This window comes from Cupressus sempervirens, chromosome 3, assembly GCF_028749045.1.
Source record: "Cupressus sempervirens isolate cs-2001-9-10 chromosome 3, ASM2874904v1, whole genome shotgun sequence".
Lineage (NCBI taxonomy): Eukaryota > Viridiplantae > Streptophyta > Pinopsida > Cupressales > Cupressaceae > Cupressus > Cupressus sempervirens.
This window is the reverse complement of record NC_143120.1, coordinates 758,558,013-758,584,155: the sequence shown is the minus strand read 5'-3', so window position 1 is coordinate 758,584,155 and position 26,143 is coordinate 758,558,013. Positions and strand designations below refer to the sequence as shown.

The following is a 26,143-nucleotide window of genomic DNA, read 5'->3' as shown; positions in this document are numbered from 1 at the left end:
AAGCCATATTTTATGTTATTCTCAATCTCTATTGCTGTTATCAATGCTTGATGCAAAGTCTTAGGCTCTTTATCTCTTAATAGATAGATCATCTTCTTATCAAAAGCATCAAGATAAACCAATAGACACACTTGATCATCCAGCTTATAACATTTAGGAATTTCATTTAAAACCCTTGCAAATCTGATATTAAATTCAAGAACTAACTCACCATTCTTGATTTTGAATTTCAAGAACTTATCAAAATAATCAGAGATGCTTACTCTTTCCCTAAATTTCTTTGTGAAGGATGAAATTAATTCATCCCAAGATGAAATTGAACATGCTAACACGAAGGAAAACCAATCCCTAGCATCACCTTCTAGAGTTTGAACAAACAACTTCATATGAATGTCTTCATGAGCAATTTCAAAATCACCAGTAAAATCATTGAATAATTGAACATGATGATTGGCTGAATTTTCATGGTTCCTACTAAACTTAGGCAAATTCTTTCTGAGATTATATGGTATAGGGTTTGAAAAACCATGAATGGCATAAAAAACTAATGGCATATATCTCTTGGCAGAAACAAATCTATAATTCTCATTAATAGGTTGTGTACTTGATGAAAAGAAACTTGATATCTTGAAACATAAAACTCATTCATCATAAATACTTCCAAAATTCATTACTTGCAATAGATCTGAAAACCTGACTATGAATTTATTGTAGTACTTAAAAAACCACACTAGTTGAATTTGATTGAAAATAAAACTTAGTACTAACACAATTTACATTCAACCTTGAAAGATACTACTATCCTAAATAAAGCATCATTGGGGTGCATGATAATTGAGTAAGAAAATTGGAAAACACGTTAGATGACTTATTCCTACAAATTTTCACACACTTCTCCTATTGTATTGAATCTACTTTTTTCAAATTCTCAAGGTTTGTCTACAATTCAAATTCAATACAGTCCCCGACAGAGTCACCATTTCTTTGTTGTTTTCAAATGTTATAGGTTTCAAATTATGCTGATGACAACAAGACACATCTATGGGCAGCTAACTCCCATCTTCAACATGTCATTTCAGACACCAAGCCAACTATAAAGCTAGACCCTTCTTCTACTTTAGGCTCTACAAAACCTAGGTAGTTGGACCTCATATTCAATTATATAGTACCAATGCAAAACATATTCCTGAATCTATTAAAAAGATTTAACCCTTAATTCTCCTAATAACTCATGTAATAACATAGATCTATAGTAGCTAAATGTAAATCTATGAAATTCACAAGTTTAGTGAGGGCATCCTTTTGAGCTCTTCAACATGAAAGAGAAATACATTTGATTAATAATGTTGAAATCAATAAAACCCCAAATATGCAGCAGTAAAAAAATATTGATCCTATAGCTCATTAGTGCCTTATCTATTGGGAAATTCCATGAATTGAATACATACATTTGTGATATTAAGGACATATTTCATACACCAAGACATCAAATATATCCTATCACTTTGTGGATCAGACACTAGTGTTCATTTAGACCTCATTCTCATCAAATAACCTTCTCAAATAATCAGCAACCCTATCAAACACATCAAGCATTTACATGGTCCTTTGTTCCAATAGCAAAACATATCCGACATACAACCTTAAAGGGATGCAAATGGATCTCAACACTTTCTTCCTAGATGACATAAGATTACAAATTACTAAGATAGGAGATGAGAATCAAAATGAAACTAAAGAAATTTGTGCTCATTTGTATTAATTCCATTGAAACAATACATTCAAATGCATGAAATCAAAATATAGAAACACCTAATAGATCTAAACTTTATCTATAATCTACACTACTACTATTCACACTAATGGGAACACATCAAGACTAGAACCTTGGTTTCATAGATATGAGAAAACTCTTGATTGGAACACACATGCTATCACAACAATGAGTCATTTTTTCTCCAAAAACTGCAACCCTTACAATGGATGAGAAAGAAGAAGATATAGACAAGAAGTGAATTCTCGAATCTAATCTAAAGATGACTTTTCCACTTGAAATTCCCTCCTTTGCAGTGAAAATAATCTTCCTCATCTCTCTTCCCTTTGATCTAATTTGGTTTTCATTAATCTTCTGTAACTAACTTGAAACTTCTCCTATTCAATGATGAAAACCATTATATTTGCCCAAAATCTAAGAGCCTCATGAAATGCTAGTAAAAATTTGGGTTTAAATGGAATAAATCTGATCAAAAGTGACCACAATTTCATTTTTGCCATGTTTTACCAATCCTATAACTGTATTTTCAATTTTAGCCCATTTCACTTAGAAGGCCCCAAAATTACAAACCTACTTGTAACTTGAACTAGTGAATTCTTGTGTCAAAACAAACTCCATAATCCAAATGTTCTTCTTCTCCTAGTTCTAGTTATAATTAATATGCCTATATTCTCCTCTCAGAAACCCCCTAAATATCATTTTGAAAATCATAACCCCCTTCCATGGCCTCTTCTCTGCAACTTTAATTTTCAAAATTTTAAAAAATTCTAAAGTTTAAACTTTAGAAAATGACCCCTTTCTGATTTAAAAGTCTTTGAACATGCCATTTTGTGACAAAAATATTTAAAAATTATATTTAAAAATATTTCATTTTCTTACTTTTTGCCAAGTCTACCTAGTCCCTGACATGTGCCATGTGGCATGCTACCATTGGTTTCCCAACTGCTCTTTCACCACTTGCCTCGTCACTGCCAACTCACCATGCACCCTGAGCCCACTCCCATGTGGTGCCTAGGCACATTCCCACATTGTTTAGCCATTGGGAAACTTCTTCAAGTAAGGCAGCACCTACCATAGGATGCACCATGTGGTGCCATCTTGTGCGTATAGCCTTTGATCTGCCACATTAGCTCACTTGTTTGTTCATCTAAAATTTGTTGCAAACTCCATGCCAGTTGGTGACATGGTCGGGTCCTTCTCATCACAATGTAGCTTACAAAAGCCCAAGTTCTTGAGACACTAAGCATACTAAGTGTTGTAGCATTTAATAATCTTAAAAATTCTTCTCCTACAGCATGTGGGACTATGTTATTTTAAAAAAAATCTTTCCCTCAACATTTTCCTTCTTGTGTACATCTTCTTCTATGATTTCATAGCCTTGTTAACTTCCCCAACACCTACCATTTTCACCATCTCCTTCCATTGAGGGTTTGTCAAAGCTTTAGTGATCACTTTTCCTTCTTAAGGCATGGATATTCCTTTAACATGATTTCCCTTTGGCTGTGGATATCTTCTCCTTGCAAATCGGCGTCTTCCCTATGTTTATGGATTCACTTCCTTATTCATGTATGGGTTGCTCTATAGTTTATGGCATCTTCTCCTCTTGAGTCTATGGATCCCTCCTCATTCTCCATCCATGGACTTTGATTTCTTCTTTTTATATGATGACTTCTAATCTCCAATTGGTAGCTATTCTCTTGTCTTCTTTTGCAGTCTTGAAATGGCTTCCTCTCTTTATTCATGTGTGGGAGCTTGGTGTTCAAAGAATAGTAGCTTCGATCTCTAGAACAACATTATTCCTTCTTCTAGGGATATAAAATATGCCTATATTCTCCTCTCAAAAACCCCCTAAATATCATTTTTTAAAATCATACCCCCTTGTATGGCCTTTGGTCTCCAACATTAATTTTCAAAAATTTAAAAAAATCTAAAGTTTAAACTTTAGAAAATGACTGCTTTCTGGTTTAAGAGTCTTTGAACATGCCATTTTATGATAAAAAATAATTTAAAATTATTTTTAAAAATATTTCATTTTTTGACTTTCCCCCAAGTCTACCTGGTCCCTGACATGTGCCATGTGGCATGCTACCATTGGTCACCCTACTGCTCTGTCACCACCTGCCTCATCAATGCCACATCACCATGCACCTTGGGCCTATTGCCATGTGGTGCCCATGTACATTCCTGGATTGTTTCTCCACCAGGAAACTTCCCCATGTAGGGAACTACCTACCATAGGATGCACCAATTGGCATAATCCTATGCGTTTGACCTTTGATCTACCACATCATCTCACTTGTTTGTTCATCTAAAATTTGTTGCAAACTCCACACCAACTGGCCACATGGTGGTGTCCTTGTCATCATAATGTAGATTACAAAAGCCCAAGTCCTTTGGACATTAACCATAGTGAGTGTTGTAGTATTTAAAAATCTTAAAAATTCTCCTCCTATAGCATGTGGGACTATGTTCTTTTTAAAACCACTTTCCTCAGCATCTTCCTTGTTGTGCACATCTTCTTCTGTGATTTCATGGCCTTGTTAACTTCCTAGATGCCCACCATTTTCACCATCTCCTTCCACTGAGGGTTTGTGAGAGCTTTAGTGGCCACTTTTCCTTCTTAAGCCATGGATGTTCCTTTAACATTCTTGCCCTTTGACTTTAGATATCTTCTTCTCGTAAATTGACGTCTTCCCTATGTTTATGAATTCACTTCCTTATTCATATATGGGTTGCTCTATAGTTTATCACTTCTTCTCCTCTTGAGTCTATGGATCCCTCCTCATTCTCCAGCCACGGACTCTAGTTTCTTCTTTTTATATGATGACTTCTAATCTCCAATCAGTAGGTCTTCTCTTGTCTTCTTTTGTAGTCTTGAAATGGCTTCCTCTCTTTATTCATGTGTGGGAGCTTGGTGTTGAAATAATAGTATCTTGGATATCCAGAACAACATTATGTCCAGGAAATGCAAAGGCAATTACTCCCAAGGAATTCAACAATGAAAAATTATGTTTGTTGGTGTTGTATGTAAATAACCATAGCTTACATCTTCTGGTTGGCCATGTTAAAAATAGGCTTCCCAAGAAATGGCAGAGAAGCTAAGAGACATGACTAGTACAACCAAAGAAACAGTTGCTACTGAATTCAAATTGGGAAATTGTGCTAAAAATAAATGGATAGAGCTAAAAATTAATATCCAATAAGTCTGTCTTATTTTTCCACAACTATGGCACACTATCTCATGAAACTTCTTCAAGGATTTTGTAATGTCCCCATCTCTTTAGCCTCTCAATAGATTTCTTAGCCTTTCATCCTTCAAAGGCTAATTAGAAATAATTAAATTGATTTCTTATAAAGTCATTAAATACTTTAAAAAAAATTAAAAGAGATGACTTTAACTTTAATTAATTTAATATTAGGGTATTAGGGGATTGTTGAGAAGCACAACTTATCTATTGTTGGAAAGGAGGAAGCTTCTAGAATAGTGCAATAAGATAACACTTATGATTCCTCTAGAGTTGGGGGAGGGGGGGGGGGGGGGGTTGGGGGGGGGGGGGGGGGTGGGTAGGAATAATATAAATAGAGGAGAGAGCCTCATGGTAAGGCATCCAGATTTGTTATTGATATTTGCCTATGTTTTTGTGGAGCTAAGGGCCTGCAGATAATCAATTTGTCTTTGGGAATGAAAACTCCCAATAATAGAAACTTTGAGGGTGTGAAACATCACTTGAATTATTCTTGATTGGAGGTGGTATTACAATCACTTCATCGTGCTGAATTTTTGGCCAAGGGCTAGGTGTGGTTAGGAAGAATAAGTAGGGCATTTGCTATACGAGCTTGTTGTAGGAACACTATATTATTTTATCATTAGGGCATAATTCTTTGAGATATTGATTGCATTGTTAGTAGAGACTCAAAGTGACTTCAAGAACCAGGTTTCTCTTGTTTATTCATGCATATTATATGATACTACTTTAGGTGTCATTCCTTATCACAATTAATCATTTATTTATATATATGATACCAGAGTTTGGATTTGAGATTAGTTTGTATTCAGATCTTGTAAAGATGTCTTGGTTGTAGATGCATCCTTTTCTCTTAGTGCATTAACAAGTGAAAGGAAGAATTATATTCATTGTGCATCTTGTAACAATTTATTACCAGTAGAAAATTAGGGTAATTTGTGATCAATTTGAGCAAGGTTCATTACAGTGGTATTAGAGCCTTTCATCCTACCATCTTGTGAACAGTCAAACAACAAATGAGTGAGAGAGAAATCAAATGTTATAATAGGGAACAATAGAAACAACAATATCAGAATCCATAGGTTGAGGGTGATATATCCTCAAAAGCATTAAGAGAAAGAGATACCAACAAAACAGTTCAAAATATGGTAGAAGAAGAAAATAGGGATGCAAGAGCTGAAAAGAAATTTGATACCATGATTGATATGTTGTCATGCTTATTAGCAAAAATGGATCAGCAAGCCACTCAAAATCAGAACACAGCTACTCAATATCAAAACAAAGCTACACATAGTGGAAATAATGAGGGAAGGTCTATACATCGTGCTAAAGAAACCAGAGGATCAACCTCTAGGCCCCTTTTTTCCACCTTTATACCAAGAGAAGAACAACCACATGCTACTCTAGCTATTTCTTTTGGAGATGAAGCTAGATAGGCTTACTTGGAGTATACCAATCTTCCTCTTGATATGAGAGAAATATGGACATTTGATCAATTCATGAATCAAAATAAGAGTGGAGGAAGGAATGATCACTATGCTCCAAGAAATGACTATCAACAAACAATTGGTAAGATTCCCATGCCTTACTATGACGGAAGTAACAAATGCATAGCTAGGTCTTGGGTTCAAAAGCTTGATAATTATCTTTCTTTGAGACCAATACCTAAAGAGGATGCCATAAGATTTGCCACACTACATCTTGAAGGAGTTGCTCATAAGTGGTGGTATGATAGGTTAGTCACTCTTGGACATAGTCTTATCACTACATATGAGGAGTTTACTAATAGGTTGATTGGAAGGTTTGATGTCAAAGATCTTGAGGTGACTTTCCATGAACTGGCACAACTAAAACAACATGGTTCCCTTGATGCTTATGTGAATGACTTCAAATAGTTATTGCTCATAGTTCCTAACATTAGTGAAAGAAGATTGGTGGTCTTACTCATGGAAGGATTGATGGAGCCATTTAAGGGTTGGTTGAAAGCTTTTGATCCTCCCTCACTATAGGGAGCAATGAAGAAGGCATGAGGCATGGAGTTTTCTGCCTCTACAAGAAAGTTTACATCAAAAGAAAAATTTTCTAGTCATGACAACAAGAAGTTTCCTAAGAAGGAGGACAAAGCTAAAGATAAATCTACTTTTCCACTTGACCGTGAGACTCTTACTGATTTGAGGAAGAAGAAACTATGCTTCTATTGTAAGGGACCATATGATATTAACCATGACTGCCCTATGAAACCTAAGGGGAAGTCAAATTGTGCAATGTGGGCACTAATTGAAGATTTTGATTCAAACCAGTAATATGAAATCAATGATTTAGAATAAAAAAAATAGAACATGGTGAAAAATTAGAGGAGGAAGTAAAGCTTGAAGAGGATCATCTCACAAGTATTTAGCGAGAAGGGTCTTTTAGGATGCAAGGGGTTCTTGCTGGTCAAAAGATTATTACTCTTCTTGATATAGGTGCGACACACAATTTCATTGATACTAGGCTTGTTGAGAGGTGTGGTATACAGACTGAGAAGTTTGAGGGAATTTGAGTTAAGGTTGTTGATGGTTTCACTCTTAGGTGTGAAAAAATGATTTCAAAATTGCCCATGCACTTCAATAACTATGAGTTCAAGGTAGATTTTTATGTGGTGAACATGGGAGACACATATATGGTTTTGGGAATGACATGGTTACATGACATAGGAATATTCACCCTCAACCTCTATGAGATGGGAATGAGATTTGAGATGGATGAAAAAACTCATGTGTTGAAAGCACTTAGGGACACCAGTTTCAAGACTATTTCCATTGAGAAAATGGAACATCTCTTGCATCATGACATGGTTGAGTGGGTAGCAAGTTGTGTTCTGAAGCCAAAATAGGAAGAGTAGTGAAAACCTATTTATCATCTTGATATACAAGAGTTGAGAACCAAGCATGACAAGATCTTTAGTCAGATTCCACCTGGTAGATCTCTAGATAGAGGGATAGAACACATCATCGAATTGGAGGAGGGTGCTAAGCCTATTATAGTCACTCCTTACACACCCTAAGTGGCTTAAAGATGAGATAGAGAAAACTATCAAGGAGTTTTTAGCTATGGAGCATAGTAGACTGAGTAAGTCACCTTTTTCTTCATCAGTAGTATTGGTTAAAAAGAAGGATGGTACTCTAAGGATGTGTATTGATTATAGAATGCTTAATAAGAGAACAATCAAGAACCGCTACCCCATTCCAAGGATTGATGAATTGATTAATGAATTGCATGGTGCCAAGTACTTCTCTAATATTTATCTAAGATCAGGTTATCACCAAATTCATGTGAGTGAAGAAGATATTGAGAAGATAGCTTTTCATTGCCATTGTGGACATTTTGAGTTTGTGGTTATGTCACTTGGGCTAACCAATGCCCCTGCTACATTTTAGTCTATTATGAATAGGGTATTTCATTTACAGTTGAGGTGATTTGTGTTAGTCTTCTTTGATGATATCTTGGTTTATAGCTAGACATGGGATGATCATCTTGCACATCTTGACATAGTTTAGGGTATTCTTGGTAAGGAATCTCTATATGCAAAGGAATCTAAATATGACTTGGGCATGACAAAATTATTGTATCTGGGTCATATAATTAGTGTAGATAGAGTTCGAATGGATCCAGATAAGGTCAAGGCAATTATTGAGTGGCCTACTTCGACAAAGCTGACATAACTTAGAGGAATTTTGTGTTTATGTAGATTCTATCATAGATTTGTCAATGGGTATTCTCGCCATGTAGCACCACTTACAGATTTGACTAATAGAGGGGCTTTTTTTTGGACTCATGAGGCAAATGAATGCTTTGAGATGTTCAAACAACTTATGACTACTTGCCCAGTGCTTGCGTTGCCCGATTTTACTAAACCCTTTGAGTTGCAGTGTGATGCTCCAGGTGAGGGGATTGGAGCTATCATTATCCAAGAAAAACATTCAATTGCATATGAAAGAAGGAACTTGAGGGGCCCTAAGAGGAGCTACAATATATATGACAAGGAAATGTTAGCCATTATGCATGCATTGGCCAAGTTAAGGAAATACTTAGTGGGCAGTAAGTTCATTATTAAAATAGACCATAATAGCTTGAGACATTTCCTTGGGTAATAGGATCTTAATGACTGTCAACAAAAGTGGGTAAGCAAGTTGCAATCTTATGATTTTGACATTTCTTTTGTCAAAGGTTCATAGAATATAGTTGCTGATGCCTTGTCTCACTGACCAAATTTGAGCTCTATGGTTGAGGTTTTAGAGGATTGGAGTCATTTGATTGTGGCAGAATATGGTAAGGATTCCTAGGCTTCAAGTATTATTGATGGGTCACTACATGATAATAGGTACACAGTGGTGAATGATCTTATCATTTACAAGGGGAGGATTTTCTTGACTCTAGGATCAAAAGTGAAGAACATAGTATTGAGGTACTTTCATGATTCACCATTAGCAGGCCATCCTAAGTATTTCAAAACCTATCGATAGATTCGGGAGAGGTTCACTTGGCAGGGTCTAAAATCTGATGTTCTACAATATGTTAGAGAATGTGTTCTTTGTCAGTAGAACAAAAAAAACCATACATATCTTGCTAGTTTATTATAGCCACTTCCAATTCCAAACAAGAAGCGGGAATGTATATCTATGGACTTCATCATAGGGTTGCCAAAAGTCTAAGGCAAGGATTGTATTTATGTGGTGGCTGATCGGTTGACCAAGTTTGCACATTTTTTCCCAATCACTATTTCTTTTTTAGCCACAAAGGTTGTTGAACTATTTTTTCTTGAGATGTTTAGATTACATGGATAACAACAAAACATTGTTAGTAAATGAGATAATCAGTTTATGAGCAATTTCTAGAAGGATATTTTTAGATTGTGTGGGACTAAGCTTTCTTTGAGTACTAGTTACCACCCTCAAATAGATGGACATATGGAGATAGTCAACAAATGGGTGGAAGGATACCTCGTAAATTATATTGCTGGGTAGCAAAAAGGATGGGTTAAGTGTATATACCTTTGTGAGTACTCCTACAACACCACTTACCATATTTCTATTTAGATGACACCATTCATGGCCTTGTATGGTTATGAGGCTCCTAGCTTTCTTGATTTGTTGATAAGTGATAGTAGAGTGCCTAGTGTAGGACACATGTTATAGGAAAATCAAGATATCATGAGGGCTCTTCATGAAAACATCTAGAAGGCACAAAACTAGAAAAAATAATATGTAGATCAGAAGAGAGTGGAATGCTCTTTTGAGGTTGGAGACATGGTGTATTTGATGTTGCAGCCTTACAGACTGTTGGAAATATTCAAGATATAATAGTTTACTGAGAGGGGAGGGGTGAATCAGTAATAATAAAACTTTTAAGTCAATTCAGAATAACTATATACAACATTTACTCATCTAGCTTGCTACATAAAAGAACTATTAAACATTTGAACCATATATGCATAGAGATTTGGTGACCCAGAAACCTTCCAAAATAGAAAGTAAAACTGGGGTGGGGATGATACCAACAAAGCTTCATTACTGTAGTATGAAGTTGGTTAGTTAAGGCTTACAATGATCACTTCTGGTGATCTGCCCTGTTAGGAGCACAAAGGATTGCTAGATCCACCTGGTTAAGGATTTACAAACATACTTTACAAGTATGCACTCTGTTAGGAGATTTGAATAAAAGACGGTTAAGTCTACCCTATTAAAGGATTTACAAAAATGATTCACCTATTAGGATGAACCAACAGATCAAATTACAACTTGATTGAGTTCTTTATTGTATATCACCTTTTGTGATTGATGAAAACATTTCTTCTCCTTGTAGACCTTGCTGAGTATTCTTTACTGCTGATGAATTCGCATATCATATCTTCTATCCCTCTTTTTGCAATATTCTATCTCTTGTGTATTCTTGAAATGTGTCAATTGTATATATGCATTGAATGATATAATACATTATATATATATATACTATTCCAATAATTATTCATGCAAGGTCGGCCAAACACAAGTAAACAAAATATAACTGAGTTGGCTAAATATTAGAATAAACTCGAGTTCTTTAGATAGACTTGATGACCTTCTGATACACGACATCCACTACGTTACTCAGCATCATCATGCACTCGATAGAGGTAGGGGCTCATTTCATACTAGTCATACAATGTTGCCTGGAACTCAGTAACCATTGGTGACTCAGTAGATATAGTGTCACTCAGTAGAAACTAACTTCTTCATTAACCTCCTGAGCTTGGTTATCACTAGGTGCTTCCTTACTCGGTTAATACTGAGTGCATCTTTACTCGGTTGACACTAAGTGCAACTTCACTCAGTTAATACTAAGTCCTTCTTCTCTCGCTTAGAAATGTGTCTTTGATGCTCAGTTTGAACTGTGTCTTCAGTGCTCAGTTTGCACTGTGTTGCCATCATTCGGTCTACACTATATTACTTGGTGCTTGGTTAGAACTGTGAATATTTGTCACTAATGGAAAATAACTTTATGCCAACAATCTCCCCCTTTGGCATTAGTGATAAAAACAATTATGATAAAGTTTATGTGCAAAAATATACAGTTCTAAATTTTCAAAATTGCTCTTTTCAAGTCTTATTTACACATATTTTTCTTACATGTATCTCTCCCATACAATATGCACAATATTTACAAGTCATTACACATATTTCTTGCACAATTATCTCTTGGAGTGTGCTATCTCCTCCTTTTTGACAATAATGCCAAATTAAACAATATGTATTTATATAGAGAGTCCAAAATGAGAGATAAACTCAGAATGTACCTTGAGAATAAGAGCCAATGTCTTATCCCAATTTTCTTGCAAAATTTTTCTGGTGGAGAGTGCTATTTGAACTTCTGTAGAGAGTTCAATCATATGATCTGCAATTGAGAAGTTTTTGTCATGAATCTTTTTTTTGATATGGGCAATATACTTCTGCATTGTGTCCATGATAGGAAGGATCATATTTTGGATGTCAATCAGAGTACACCTGATCCTTGCTTCCTCTCTCAACAATTCTGCATGTTTCTCTGACAAAAATCTTATTTTGAGATGATGGGATGAACTTGAACTGTGGTCAAGCTACAACATTTGTGCACTAACCTTCATATCCTCATCAATTTTATTCAACTTTTCTTTGATTTCCTTAGTATACTCGGTAACATCACAAATTTTTCCAAAAAGTGAAGTTACATTATTAAAAGAATGTTCAAAATTACTCAAAATTGTAAACAATTTTACCTGTTTTAATGCAATATGCTGAGCAATGTGCTCAAGCACCTTATTGTCAAATTTCTTCTCTGCTTTTTCAATCAATTTTTCTTGGCCAGAGGTATCCTAATTGAATTTATATACAACCTCTTCTAACTGAATCAAAATGTGTTGAGTAGAATCTACTTCAACACCTATAGCCTCTGTTAGAATATTCTTAGCACTTTCAATAATACTATATTGCTGGTCTCTCTCATGCCTCAGTTGTTTTTGCCTTGCTTTCTGATCTAATAGCTGACTGACCATTCTCATTTCATCAACTGATGCATTATCCAGATCTATCTTAGGAATGACAATGTCCTTATCCAAGTCTATTTCCTCATCCACTGCCTTGCTGTAAATCATGTATCTTTTTGCTTTTCTTCTAGTGACTTCACCTTTTCCCTTTGAATTTGAAACAATAGTTGATGAGGCTAGACTAGCTGACAAAAGTAGAATAGGACTAGCTAAAGGAAAACTGAGAGAAGTGCTAACAGTATCAAAAATTGATGTTCTTCCCAAGATTGATGTATAGGCTGGTATGGGAGAGCTAACAAATGCAAAAATTAAAGTAGATGAAGTTGTCAAAATTGAAGTACCAGTGGGTACATTTACTGTACACTCTGCAATAGAAGTTGATATGCCTGATGAACTTATTGTTGTAGTTGATGATGCCTCGGTCAATGAAGATGGTTGTAGCTCGGTTAATGAAGTGGTAGACACTTGCATAGGTGGTGCCCGGAGCTGAGAGGAGATAGGTGAAGATTGAGCAATTGATGAAGCTGTTGTGCACACAATCTCACCAGTAGAGGCTATCTCCATAGTTGATGTAGCTACTTTAGGTGGAGAGTGAGGAAGAGATGCAATGACTTTGGCTGCAATTTTTACAAGATCATCTTCCTCCTTAGCTTGATCAAATTCTTCTTCCACCATTTCATCTTCCTTGTCATCTTCCTCCACTTCATCTTCCTTGAATTCTTCCTCAACATTTATCATCATTGAATGCAGATCCCCTGGAATATCTTCAATGCCATCATCATCACTGCTGTCATTGTCCTTGATTTCAACAATATCCTCACTGGATTTATGTAGATGATAGATATGTTTCCACATATTTTTTGCATCATTTACAACATGCTCAATGTCTTTGATTAGTATCAAACAAGTGTGGAATCTAATCATCATATTACCTTCATGATCTTTCAATGATTTCTTCACTTCTGCATCAATGAGACTCGATAGGAGATTTTTCAAGGTTTTCTCAAAGATATCCTTGACAATTTTGGTTGCAATTTCCCATCTTGGTTGCAACCTCTCCAATAGTTCTTTAGGGATCTAAGAGGCAATCTTGTCTGGAGAGTATTTCCATCTTCCCATTTTATTCAATACCAACTCCTCAATCCGTATTTTCTCCTATTTTTTTCTTGTCTCAAAATTCAATGCTTTGAAGTTTGTAAAGCTAGTGCCTTCTTCTAATTGTTTCAACCTTGCCTCAAATGTGAGTGGAGGCTTGAAAAGTACAGGTTCCTTCTTCCCCTATCTTTTTCTCCTGGAGAAGACTGCAGTAGCTTGCTTTTTAGGTTCGGTGATAATCACCTTACCTTTCTTTTGTTGAGGCTCCTCTTCTTTTTCTGACTCAATTTCCTCTTCTTCTTCTTCATCTTCTCCTTTCCCTTCAGTAATCATCAGAGGACCAAGTTCTATTTTTAGCTTTGTAATATTCCTCTTTCCTTTGCTAATGAGCTGAGGGATTTTGATTGAAAGCTCAATTCTGGCTTTAGCTTCATCATAAGTTCCAAAGATTGGTTTCTTTGGGTCTACTGGTTCATTCACTAGTGCTTCTATGATATCTAAGGTCCTTTTTTACCCACTTGTAATTTTTTGGCCATAACTTGAGCATATAGAGGTATTTGCTCGATCCAAAAGAAGCTTCAAAAATCTATTTCTAAGATAGAGACATTGGTGTAGTTATTTTCAGGTTATGATGCATTTTAATTGCTTATTTTTTTAGTTGAAGTCTAAAGTTTAGTTCTTAACTCTAGCAAGCTTATCTTTTGTGTCCCATGTCAATTTTTTTAAAATGTTATATTTATGGAAAGTTGGTTTTGTCTATTTTTCAAAAATACTATTATTTTCTTCCAATTCTACCCCATGCTCTTTCTATCATTATTTTGGAATTTTTTGTCCATGGTAGATATCTTGGGTGTTTTAGGTCCAAGGATCATTTTCTTGGCATGTTTTCCTTTGTTTTGGGCTGTACTTTATTTTTTGGCAGCTTGTTTCTAGTTTTGATCATTGCATTTATCATTTTGAAGCTCTTTTATGTATCACATTGAGATAAAGTTCCACTCTTGCATTCTGGGGGTCACGAACATTATTTTGAGACAGTTGTACATGCACTATTTTTATAAAGCACCATGGGGGGGATAGTATTTTGCTATTTTTAGCATTCTCCCTTTGTCAACTGAGTGTGCCTTCCATGACATTAGCCCCATGTAGCATCAGTTTGACTATGTCTTTATGGGTGTTTTGTACCTCTTTCTCTCTCTCATCATTCTTGGTTTGTTTACAAGAGACTTTCGCCCACCTTCTCAGTTGCCTGTCATCTCAACCCATCTACATTAAGGGGGGGTTATAATGTTATTCTAATGCATCCTTGGCTTGATGGTTTGTTAGTGTGAGCTATGTATTTAGTGGTTGATCCTATATACAAGGTGATTCCAATGGTTGGGTACCTATGCATTTTAGTGAGATGGATCATCTACCATATGGACATGCTCGGTTCATGCCATCTTCTTCCTTGGTGGTACTTTAGATCAGCAGTTATAGTTTCTTTCTTAATGGAAAATTTTGTGGCTTCATCTTAGTTCAGTGATGCTCTTTCATGATCACTTTTTGTTCTTGTTTTATGGGACATTTCCCTAGGTGGAGGCTTCTTCAGTTCTTCACTAGGTTACATCTTTTTGGGGAAGGGTTTTTCCCACGTGGTTTTCTCTCTTTCCCCATTTATAAAATGTTGCATCTTCTTGCATTGTACATGGGTACCTAACATGGCCTCATTGCCAGGACCCATTCTGCATTTCTTAGTTTTGTGAGCTTAAGGCATTTCCCTAAGTTGCACTTAATGGGGGTGTTAGAGTAAATAATTAATTACTAATTATTTATTCTATTTACTTAAGCTTACTTAGGTTATTCGAATGCTGGTGATCTTGGGCATCTTTAGAGTTGGATTTCATCAACTCCAACATGGTGATCTTGGGCATCTTCAAAGTTGGATTTCATCAACTCCAACAATCATGTCACTCCTTCTATAGTTCTACCTCCCTTAGATGATGAGGGTAAGTTGATTTTGATACTAGAGGCTATACTAGATTTTAGAGAGAAGAGATTGAGAAGCCATGTCATTAGAGAATATTTGATTAAATGGAAGAACCTACCTATTGAGAATGCTACATGGGAGAGTGAAGAGATTCTACAACATCCAAAGTTGATATTGCTTGGGGACAAGCAATTTCTAGAGGGGTGGACTATAATGTCCCCATCTCTTTAGCCTCTCAATAGATTTCTTAGCCTTTTATCCTTCAACAGCTAAGTGAAAATAATTAAATTGATTTCTTATAAAGTCATTAAATAATTTTAAAAAATTAAAAGAGACGACTTTAAATTTAATTAATTTAATATTAGGGAATCGTCAAGAAGCACAATTTATCTATTGTTGGAAACGAGGAAGCTTCTAGAATAGTGCGATAATATAACACTTATGATTCTTTTGGAGGGGGGGGGGGGGGGTGGGTAGGAATAATATAAATAGAGGAGAGAGCCTAATGGAAAGGCATCCAGATTTGTTATTGGTATTTTCCTATGTATTTGTGGAGCCAAGGGCCTGTAGATAATCAATTTGTCTTTGGGAATGAAAACTCCCAATGATAGCAATTTTGAGGGTGTGAAACATCACTTGAATTATTTTTTATTGGAGGTGGTATTATAGTCACTTCATTGTACCAAATTTGTGGCCAAGAGCTAGGTGTGAAGAGGAAGAATAAGTAGGGCATTTGCTACAAGAGCTTGTTGCAAGAACACAATATTATTTTATCATTAGGGCATAATATCTAGAGATATTGATTGCATTGTCAGTAGAGACTCAAAGCGACTTCAAGAACTAGGTTTCTCTTGATTATTCATGCATATTATATGCTACTACTGTAGGTGTCAGTCCTTATTAGAATAAAGCATTTATTTATATATATGATACTAGTGTTTGCATTTGCTATTAGTTTGTATTCAGATCTTGTAAAGATGTCTTGGTTGTAGATGCATCCTTTTCTCTTAGTGCATTAACAAGTGAAATGAAGAATTATATTCATTGTGTATCTTGTAACCATTTATTACCAGTATAAAATTAGGGTAATTTGTGATCAATTTGAGAAAGGCTCATTACAGATTTTCCTCTAGTGACCATGTAAACAATGTCCATACCTATTTCAACTATCAAATTCATGGGAAAAAGAATCCATAGCCCACGTGTCTCTCTAGGTGTGTATTATGCTAGCTCATGATACCTATCAGAATACCTCCCTAGCACAAGACCCCATCCTACATAACCATAGTATCAGGTAGGCTGAGTACACCAACACTGACCCTAGTAGTGACATTGTGGAATGTAGAGTATTACCATTTGTCACTTTGTGAGGATGTTACATGAATTCAATCATTTGCAGATCATATCTTCTAAATGTCATCATCTACATAATCCTTGGTTGATATCAATAAATGGGCACATAAAATCACCAAATTTTAGTAATTACATGAGTTGGCCTTGACCACTCTACTATATTTTAATTAACTTTAGTCATTGTTCTAGGCTTTAGCAAGACTTTATTCCATAGATCTTGCATCAAAGTAGAGTCAATTGTATTTGTGCTAGTCCATTTTTTTGTGATTGTGTCAAAGTAATTCTTATCCCACAAACTCTACTTTATTTCCAAATATTGATGACATATAAAACAACTTGACCTCTTAATGATGACGTTCATGTACAAAAACATCTTCATTTCCCCATGTTTGATTAGTGTGATGCAATTAGTTGGGCCCCAAATTGGGTCCAACTAAAAAAATAATTCATTTCCAAATGACTGAATGACAAAACTAGCTCATTCACCCTCTAGCGCTAATTTGGAAAAAAATTCAACCCATGAAAATGAATTTGAAGCTCATTTTACATCCTTTTGCAAATTGTCAATTTTTTGTTAGGAGCTCCTTTGGCTAGCCTTACATACTGACCCAAAAACCTAACCAAAATTTGAAATGTAACACACTAATTCTCTGTTCTTCATACTTGTACCTTTTCAAATCTCATCTAATGACAAATTTTCAGTCAAAAGATATTGACTATCAAAGTTTCCCTTTTAGAACTGCCTGCAAGAAAACATGTTAGAAAACAATGAATCACATTTTAATTTGGCTTTGAAAAATGGGTAAACAAACACTTGGGAGTAGAAAAACTAGGGTGTTGTTCAATTTTCATGACAAGAGGATGATGCAAATAGTGGTAGAAAAGCATTTTTTTCAAATGGAATTGAGCTGGGAAAGTGTATCTAGATTTGAAAATTGGCACATCTAAAGTATTTTTGTAGTAAAACATAGTGGTACAATCCATTTAATTTCACCTATCATAGATTTCAAGTTATAACATCACAAACAACGGTTCTAACAAATCTACCTTTCTTGACACCATAAAATATCAAAAATTGCATTTGGAATTGCATTTGAAAACTGATCAAATGGATTTGTCATAAACTATAACCTAAAAAATAGAAAATCCCTAACCTCTAAAATGAAATGCAAGTTGTATTCTCTCATTTTAGTCAACTAGGTCAAAGTTATTTTAAGTCAAACAGGGCTTCCCAAAATTCAAAACTAATTGCATTAGCATGACATCAATAAGTGACCAGTTTGGAGTTGTTCAATACCTAGTGAAACTAATTTGAAATGACCCAAAATCTAAAACATAGGCTCTTAGGCATGGACACTAAACACTTCCAAAGTAGTGAGTTGTGAAACATAATTGGGTGCAAGATATTTAGTTGCAAACACAACCTCTCATCATTGTTTGACACTTAGGTGAAAATGTAGATTTTACAATTGCTCAAAATGAGACTTCACGAAATGACTTGAAATGAAAATTTATCTTCTTGAAACACATAGACACAATGAATACAAGGTTTTAGAAGCATTAAAGACCTCTTATGTATCAAATAGGTAGTTGGGTACACACATGCATCAAAAAGCATTTAAGGGCTTGGTTTTCTCAATGGTACTCAAAATTGAGGCTTCAATTTTGTGTCTCGATAGTGGCTCTATCTAGGGATGCATGTCCCTTGCCAGCATGACAAGGATTTTGATCTCTAGAATGATCAAACCATTCCAAAAAAATTCTCTCAAATAGCTTTATTGAAAGCAAGAAACAACTAGTCCTACTATGTACAAACAATGGCCCTAGGCCACCAAACTTCAACAAAACTTCTTACCTCTATAATAAATCTAATTTTGATCTGAATGTGCATGAGGAAAATTGGAAACATTACTTCTATTAGTTTCACCAATTAGATCAACATTCTAAATGAACTCACTTGGAAAAACTGAATTTACAAGTTCACTTTCATAATGCATATAACAACTAACTTCATTTTGTACAACTTGCTCATTATGAAAGTTCTGATTAACATGCTCTCAACTATCAATCTCAAACTAAAAATCCTCTTCATTAAATGAATATTGCATGTTATTAGTCTTGAATAGGAAAGCTTGATATTTTAACAAGGTGAAAGGGATCACACATACCTTGAAATTATGTATGCTTATGCATAACTAAATGATACTCTAATGAGCAATGAGATTTGTACTCACATATATCATCAATGTCAGAATTTGAAACTAATCTTGAGTTCTTCGATGATTTTTCACAAACAACAAATGGATTAGTCATCACATTAAAGTATTCATCATAAAACTTGCTACAAGCTGTATATTGATCTTCAATAATAACTTCATCAAACACCTTGTTATCTATATTATGATATGCAACATCATCATCATAATCACTATGAAACTTGGAAGAAAAACAATTTGATCTCTAATAGTAGTAGGATAGAGTATCATTATGAAGATCATCCTTAACTAAATCTAAATCGTCCATATGCTCTTCAAAATGTGGGTTGACTACCCCATGCAAAGCTCCTTTGTAGATATTATGACAAGTGATCTACTAATCAACATCAAAGTCTTCATCAGACAATGGATTAGTGAAAACTTTAAAAGCATTTCTAACATCATTTTCATGGACATTTTCAACATATGAAGGAGAAAAATTAGAATCATCACTTGAAGACACACCGTCCACTCCATCAACGAAGCATGTAGAATATAAATCAAAGTCACTTTCATTTTCTCCATGAAGGTGATTCAAATTTCTTGCAAACCTATCATTATTTATCTTACCAATAGGTGTTGATGCATTGATCTTATGATCACTTGTATGTTGATTATCACTGCACACATCCTCAAAACATTCTTCTACACAATTAGGTAATCCATCCTTATAGATATTTTCTTTTTCTTCATATTATGTAGACAACTCTTCTTCACCACTTTTGGATTTAGAAAAAGAAATCATACCTTTTCTTTCATAAGAGTATTCACTTTTTTCATTGCTTTCTTCTTCCCAATTTGCATCTGATTCACATGAAGGCAAATATATACTATCACTATCCTCTTCTTGACTCAAGTTACCACTCTCATCATTATCTTCACACGAGGCTTCTTCATAGTATGGTGGATCAGCAACTTCACTTTCATCACTTGAAAGATCACTTCTAGCTTCTTCGTACTCATACTGAGATGTCCTAAAGAAAGCATCACTGGGGTGTAGCATAATTGAGTAAGAAAACTAGAAAACACATCAGATGACTTACTACTGCAATTTTTTCACACACTTCTCTTGTTGTATTCAATCTTCTTTTTTCAAATTTTCAAAGGTTTTTCTACCATTCATATTCAATAAAGTCCCCAATAGAGTCACCATTTTGTTGGTGTTTTGAAAAATTATAGGTTTCAAATTATGCCAATGAGAACAAGACACATCTAGGTTCAGCTAAATCCCATCTTCAACATGTCATTTCAGACACCAGGCCAACTATAAGGCCAGACCCTTCTTCTACTTCAGGCTCTACAAAACCTAGGTGGGTGGACCTCAGATTCAATTATATGGTACTCGTGCAAAAAATATTGTTGAATCTATTAAGAAAATTTAACCCTTAATTCTCCAAATAACTCATGTAATAAAATAAATCTATAATACCTAAATGTAAATCTATGAAATTTAGAAGTTGAGTGAGGGCATCATTTTTATCTCTTCAACATGAAAGGGAAATACATTTGATTAATAGTGTTGAAATCAATAAAACCCCAAATATGCAGTAGTAAGAACAAATTGATCCTATAGTTGATAAGTTTCCTTATCTACTGGGCATTTGCATGAATCAAATAGATACATCTATGATATCAAGGACATATTTCATACACTGAGACATCAGATCTCTCCTATCACTTTTTGAATTAGACACTAGTGTTCATTTAGACCTCATTCTCATTAAATAACCTTCTCAAATATTCAGCAACCCTGTCAAACACATCAAGCATTTACTTGGTCCTTTGTTCCAACAACAAAACATATCTGACATACAACCTTAAAAGAATGCAAATGGATCTTAGCTCTTTCTTCCTATACCACATAAGATTACAAATTACTAAGATAGGAGATGAGAATCAAAATGAAACTAAATAAATTTTGGCCCATTTGTATTAATTCCTTTAAAACAATATATTAAAATGCATGAAATAAAAATATAGAAACACCTAATAGATGTAAACTTTATCTATAATCTGCACTACTACTGTTCATATAAGAGAGTTATGCTAAAGAATGTGTTGTCACACTAATGGGAACAGATCATGACTAGAACCTTAGTTTCACAAATCTAACAAAACTCCAGATTGGAACACACATGGTATCACAACAATGAGTCATTTTTTGTCCAAAAATGAGAACCCTTATAATGGATGAGAAAGAAGAAGATATAGACAAGAAGTGAATTCTGGGATCTAATCTAAAGATGATGTGTCCACTTGAAATTCCCTCCATTGCAGTGAAGAGAATCCTTGTAATGTCTCTCCCCTTTGATCTGATTTGGTTTTCATAAATCTTCTACAACTGACTTAAAACATCTCTTGCTTAGTGATGAAAACCATTATGTATGCCCAAAATCTAAAATCCTCATGAAATGTTGGTTAAAATTTGGATTTAAACTGAATTAAGGTGATCAAATGTGACCCCAACTACATTTTTACCATATTTTACTAATCCTATAACTATGTTTTCAATTTTAGCCCATTTCACTTAGAAGAACCTAAAATTAAAAAGCTTTCCTATAACTTGAACTAGTGCATTCTTGTGTGAAAACAAACTCCATAATGGTAAAGTTCATCTTCCCTCAATTCCAGCAATATATAATATGCCTATATTCGCCTCTCAAAAACTCCTTGAATATAATTTTTAAAATCATACCCCCTTGTATGGCCTCTATTCTCCAACTTTAATTTTCAAAAATTTAAAAAAATCTAAAGTTTAAACTTTAGAAAATGGCCCCTTTATGATTTAAGAGTCTTTGAACATGCCATTTTGTGATTACAAATAATTTAAAATTATTTTTAAAATTATTTCATTTTCTGACTTTCCTCCATGTCTACCCAGTCACTAACATGTTCCATGTTGCATGCTACCATTGGTCGCCCAACTGCTCCATCACCACCTACCTCGTCACCACCATGTCACCATTCATCCTAAGCCCACTACCATATGGTGTGCATGCACATTTCCACATTGTTTATTCACCAGGAAACTTCCCCATGCAAGGAAGTGTGTACCATAGGATACACGTTGTGGCGCAATCCTGTGCATCTAGCCTTTGATCTGCCACATCAACTCACTTGTTTGGTCATCTAAAATTTGTTGCAAACTCCACAATAGTTGGCCACATCGCGAGTTCCTTCTCATCATACTGCAACTTGCAAAAGCCCAAGTCCTTTAGACAATAAGCATAGTGAGTGTTGTAGCATTTAAAAATCTTAAAAATTCTCCTCCTGCAACATGTAGGACTATGTTCCTGTAAAAAACCAATTTTTCCTTGACATCTTCCTTTCTCTATAGATCTTTTTCTATAATTTCATAGGCTTGTTAACTTTGTAGATGCCTGCCATTTTCACTATCTTCTTCCACAAAGCATTTTTGGGAGCTTTAGCGGCCACTTTTCCTTCTTAAGGTGTGGATATTCCATTAACATGATTACCCTTTAACTTTGGATATCTTCTCCTTGAAAATCAATGTCTTCCCTATGTTTATGCATTGACTTCCCTATTTATGTATGGTTTGCTCTATAGTTTACATTGTCTTCTCCTCTTGAGTCTATGGATCTCTCCTCATTCTCTAGCCATTGAATTAGGTTTCTTCTTTTTATATGATGACTTCTAATGTCTAATTGGTAGGTCTTCTCTTGTCTTCCTGTGTAGTCTTCAAATGGCTTCCTCTCTTTATTCATGCTTGGGAGCTTTGTGTTGAAAGAATCGTACCTTGGATCTCTAGAACAACATTATGTTTAGAAAATGCAAAGGAAATTACTTCCAAGGAATTGAACACATCAAAAACTATGTTTGTTTGTGTTGTATGTAAATAACCATAGCTTACATCTTCTAGTTGGCCATGGTGAAAATAGGCTTCCCACCCAATGGTAGAGTAGTTGAGAGACATGACTGCTACAACAAAAGAAATAGTTGCCACTAAGTTCAAATTGGGCAACTATGCTAACAGTAAATGAATAGAGCTGAAATTTAATATCCAGTAAGTTTTTCTTATTTTTATACAATGACGACATACTCTCTCATGAAAATTCTTCAAGGACTTTTCTTCAATGACCATGTAGACAATGTCCACACCCATTTCAACTATCAAATTCAAGGGAACAAGAATCCACACTCCAGTTATCTCTCTAGGTGCATACTATGCTAGCTCATGATATCAATCAAAATGCCTCCCTAGCATTGGACCCCATCCTACATGGCCATAGTATAGCGTAAGCTGAGTACACAAGCACTAACCCTAGTAGTGACATTGTAGAATGTGGAGTACCACCATTTGTAACTTCATGATGATGTCACAAGAAGCTAATCATTTGTAGATTGTACCTTCTGAATGTCATCATCTATATAATCCTTGGTTGATATCACTAAATGGGCACATAAAGTCATTAAATGTCAGTAATTACATGAGTTGGCCCTGCTCACTCTACTATTATTTAATTTCCTTCAATCATTCTTCTAGTAGTTTGCAAGACTTTATTCCATAGGCCTTCCATCACAGTAGAGCCAATTATATTTGTGCTAGTCCATTTTCTTTTGATTATGTCAAAGTAATTTTTATCCCACAAACTGTAGTTTATTTCCAAATATTGATGACATATAAAAAAAATTGACCTCTAAATGATTATGTTCATGTACAAAAACATCTTCATTTCCCCATGTTTGATCAGTCTGATGCAATTAGTTGGGCCCCAAAGTGGGTTCGACCAAAAAAATATTTCATTTCCAAATGATTGAACTCCAAAACTAATTTGATTGACCCTCTAGCGCTAATTTGAAAAAAAATTTGACCATTGAACGTGAATTTGAAGCTCATTTTACATCTTTTCACAAATTGTCAATTTTGCATTAGGAGGTCCTTTGACTAGCCTTAAAAATTGACCTAAACACCTAACCAAGCTCTGAAATCAAACAGACTGATTCTCTATTCTACATGCTTGTACCCTGTCAAATCTTGTCTCATTAAAAATTTCTAGTCAAGAGATATTGACTATTGAATTTTCCCTTTTAGAACTGCCTGCAAGAAAACATGTTAGAAAAAAATTAATTGCATTTAGATTTGGTTTTGAAAACTGGGTAAACAGACACTTAGGAGCATGAAAACTAGGGCATTGTTTTATTGTCAACAAGAGAGTATAAATCTATGATTTAAGCTCATGGAAAATAACTGGGCCCAAATGGAAAGCAGTCAAAGTAGGCTACTTAGAATTTTATGACTTGAAACAATGGTGGAAAAGCATTTTTTGAAAATGGAATTGACCTAGGAAAGTGTGCAGATGGATTTGTCAAGATTATAAAATTAGCACACTTAAAGAATTTTTAGAGTAAAATGCAATGGTACAATCCATTCAATCTTACCTATCATGGATTTCAAGTTATCACATCAAAAATAGGGATTCTGACAAAACTGACTTACTTGACACCAATAAAATGTTATAAATTGCATTTGAGAATTGATCAAACAGATTCGTCACAAGGTCAAACTTGAAATATAGAAAGTCTCTGACCTCTAAAATAAAATACAAAAGGAATTTGCTCATTTAAATCAACTAGGTCAAACTTATGGCAAGTTAAACAGGCCTTCCCAAAATTCAAAACTAATTGCATCAGCATGGCATCAGTAAATGACCAACATTGAGGTGTTCAAAACTTATTCAAACTAACTCAAAATGACTTAAAATTTGAAACATAGGCCCTTAGGTATGGACACTAAACACTCCCAAAGTAGTGAGTTGTGAAACATAAGTGGGTGCAAGATATTAAGTTCCAAACACAACCTCTCATTGTTATTTCACACTGAGGTGAAAATGCAAATTTGACAATTGCTCAAAATGGGACTTCACAAAATGACTCGAAATGATAATTTATCTTCATGGAACACATAGATGCACTAAATGCAAGGTGTTAGATAGAGTGTCATAAAATTTCAATTTTATCTTCAATGTCAAGGTGAATACATTGAAATAATAATTTATCTTCATAAAATGTCAGGTACACATGCATCAAAAAGCATGTATGGGCTTGATTTTCTCAATGGTACTCAAAATTAGGGCTTCAATTTTGAGTCCTGATAGTGGTTCTATCTAGGGATGCATGTCCTTTGTGAGCATGAAAAATATTTAGATATCTAGAAGGAGCAGACCATTCCCAAAAAATTCTCTAAAATAGCTTTATTGAAAGAAAGAAACAACTACTCTTACTATGTACAAACAATGGCCCCGGGCCGCCAAATTTCAACAAAACTTCTTATCTTTGTCATAAATCTAATTTTCATCTAAATGTGCATGAGGTAAACTTGAAACATTACTTCTATTAGTTTCACCAATCAAATCAACATTATGAATCAACTCACTTTGCAAAACTGACTCTACAAGTTAGCTTTCATAATGTATATAAGAAGTAGCTTCATTTTGTACAACTTGCCCATTATGAAAATTCTGATTAGCATGCTCACAACTATCAATCTCAAAATAAAAATCCTCTTCATTAAATGAATATTCCATGTTATCAGTCTTGAATTAAAAAGCTTAATATTCAACAAGGGGAAAGGGATCACACATACCTTGAAATTGTGTATCCTTATGCATAACCGAATGATACTCAAAAGAGCAATCATATTTGTACTAACATATATCATCAATGTCAGAATCTAAAACTAATCTTGAGTCCTTCAATGATTCTTCACAATTAGCAAATGGATTAGTTGTCACATTAAAGTATTCATCGTAAAACTTGCTACAAGGTGTATAGTAATCTTCAATAATAACTTCATCAAACACCTTGTTATCTATATTATGAGATGCAACATCATCATCATAATCACTATCAAACTTGGAAGAAAAAAAATCTGATCTCTCATAGTAGTAGGATAAA

The 26,143-nt window shown here is 34.7% G+C and overlaps 1 pseudogene; it reads right to left on the bottom strand.

Annotated features, from left to right (window-relative positions):
- Positions 1-20,231, bottom strand: part of LOC149569028 (lysine histidine transporter 1-like) — a 45,091-nt pseudogene extending 24,860 nt beyond the window's left edge.
- Positions 20,232-26,143: the final 5,912 nt, after the last annotated feature.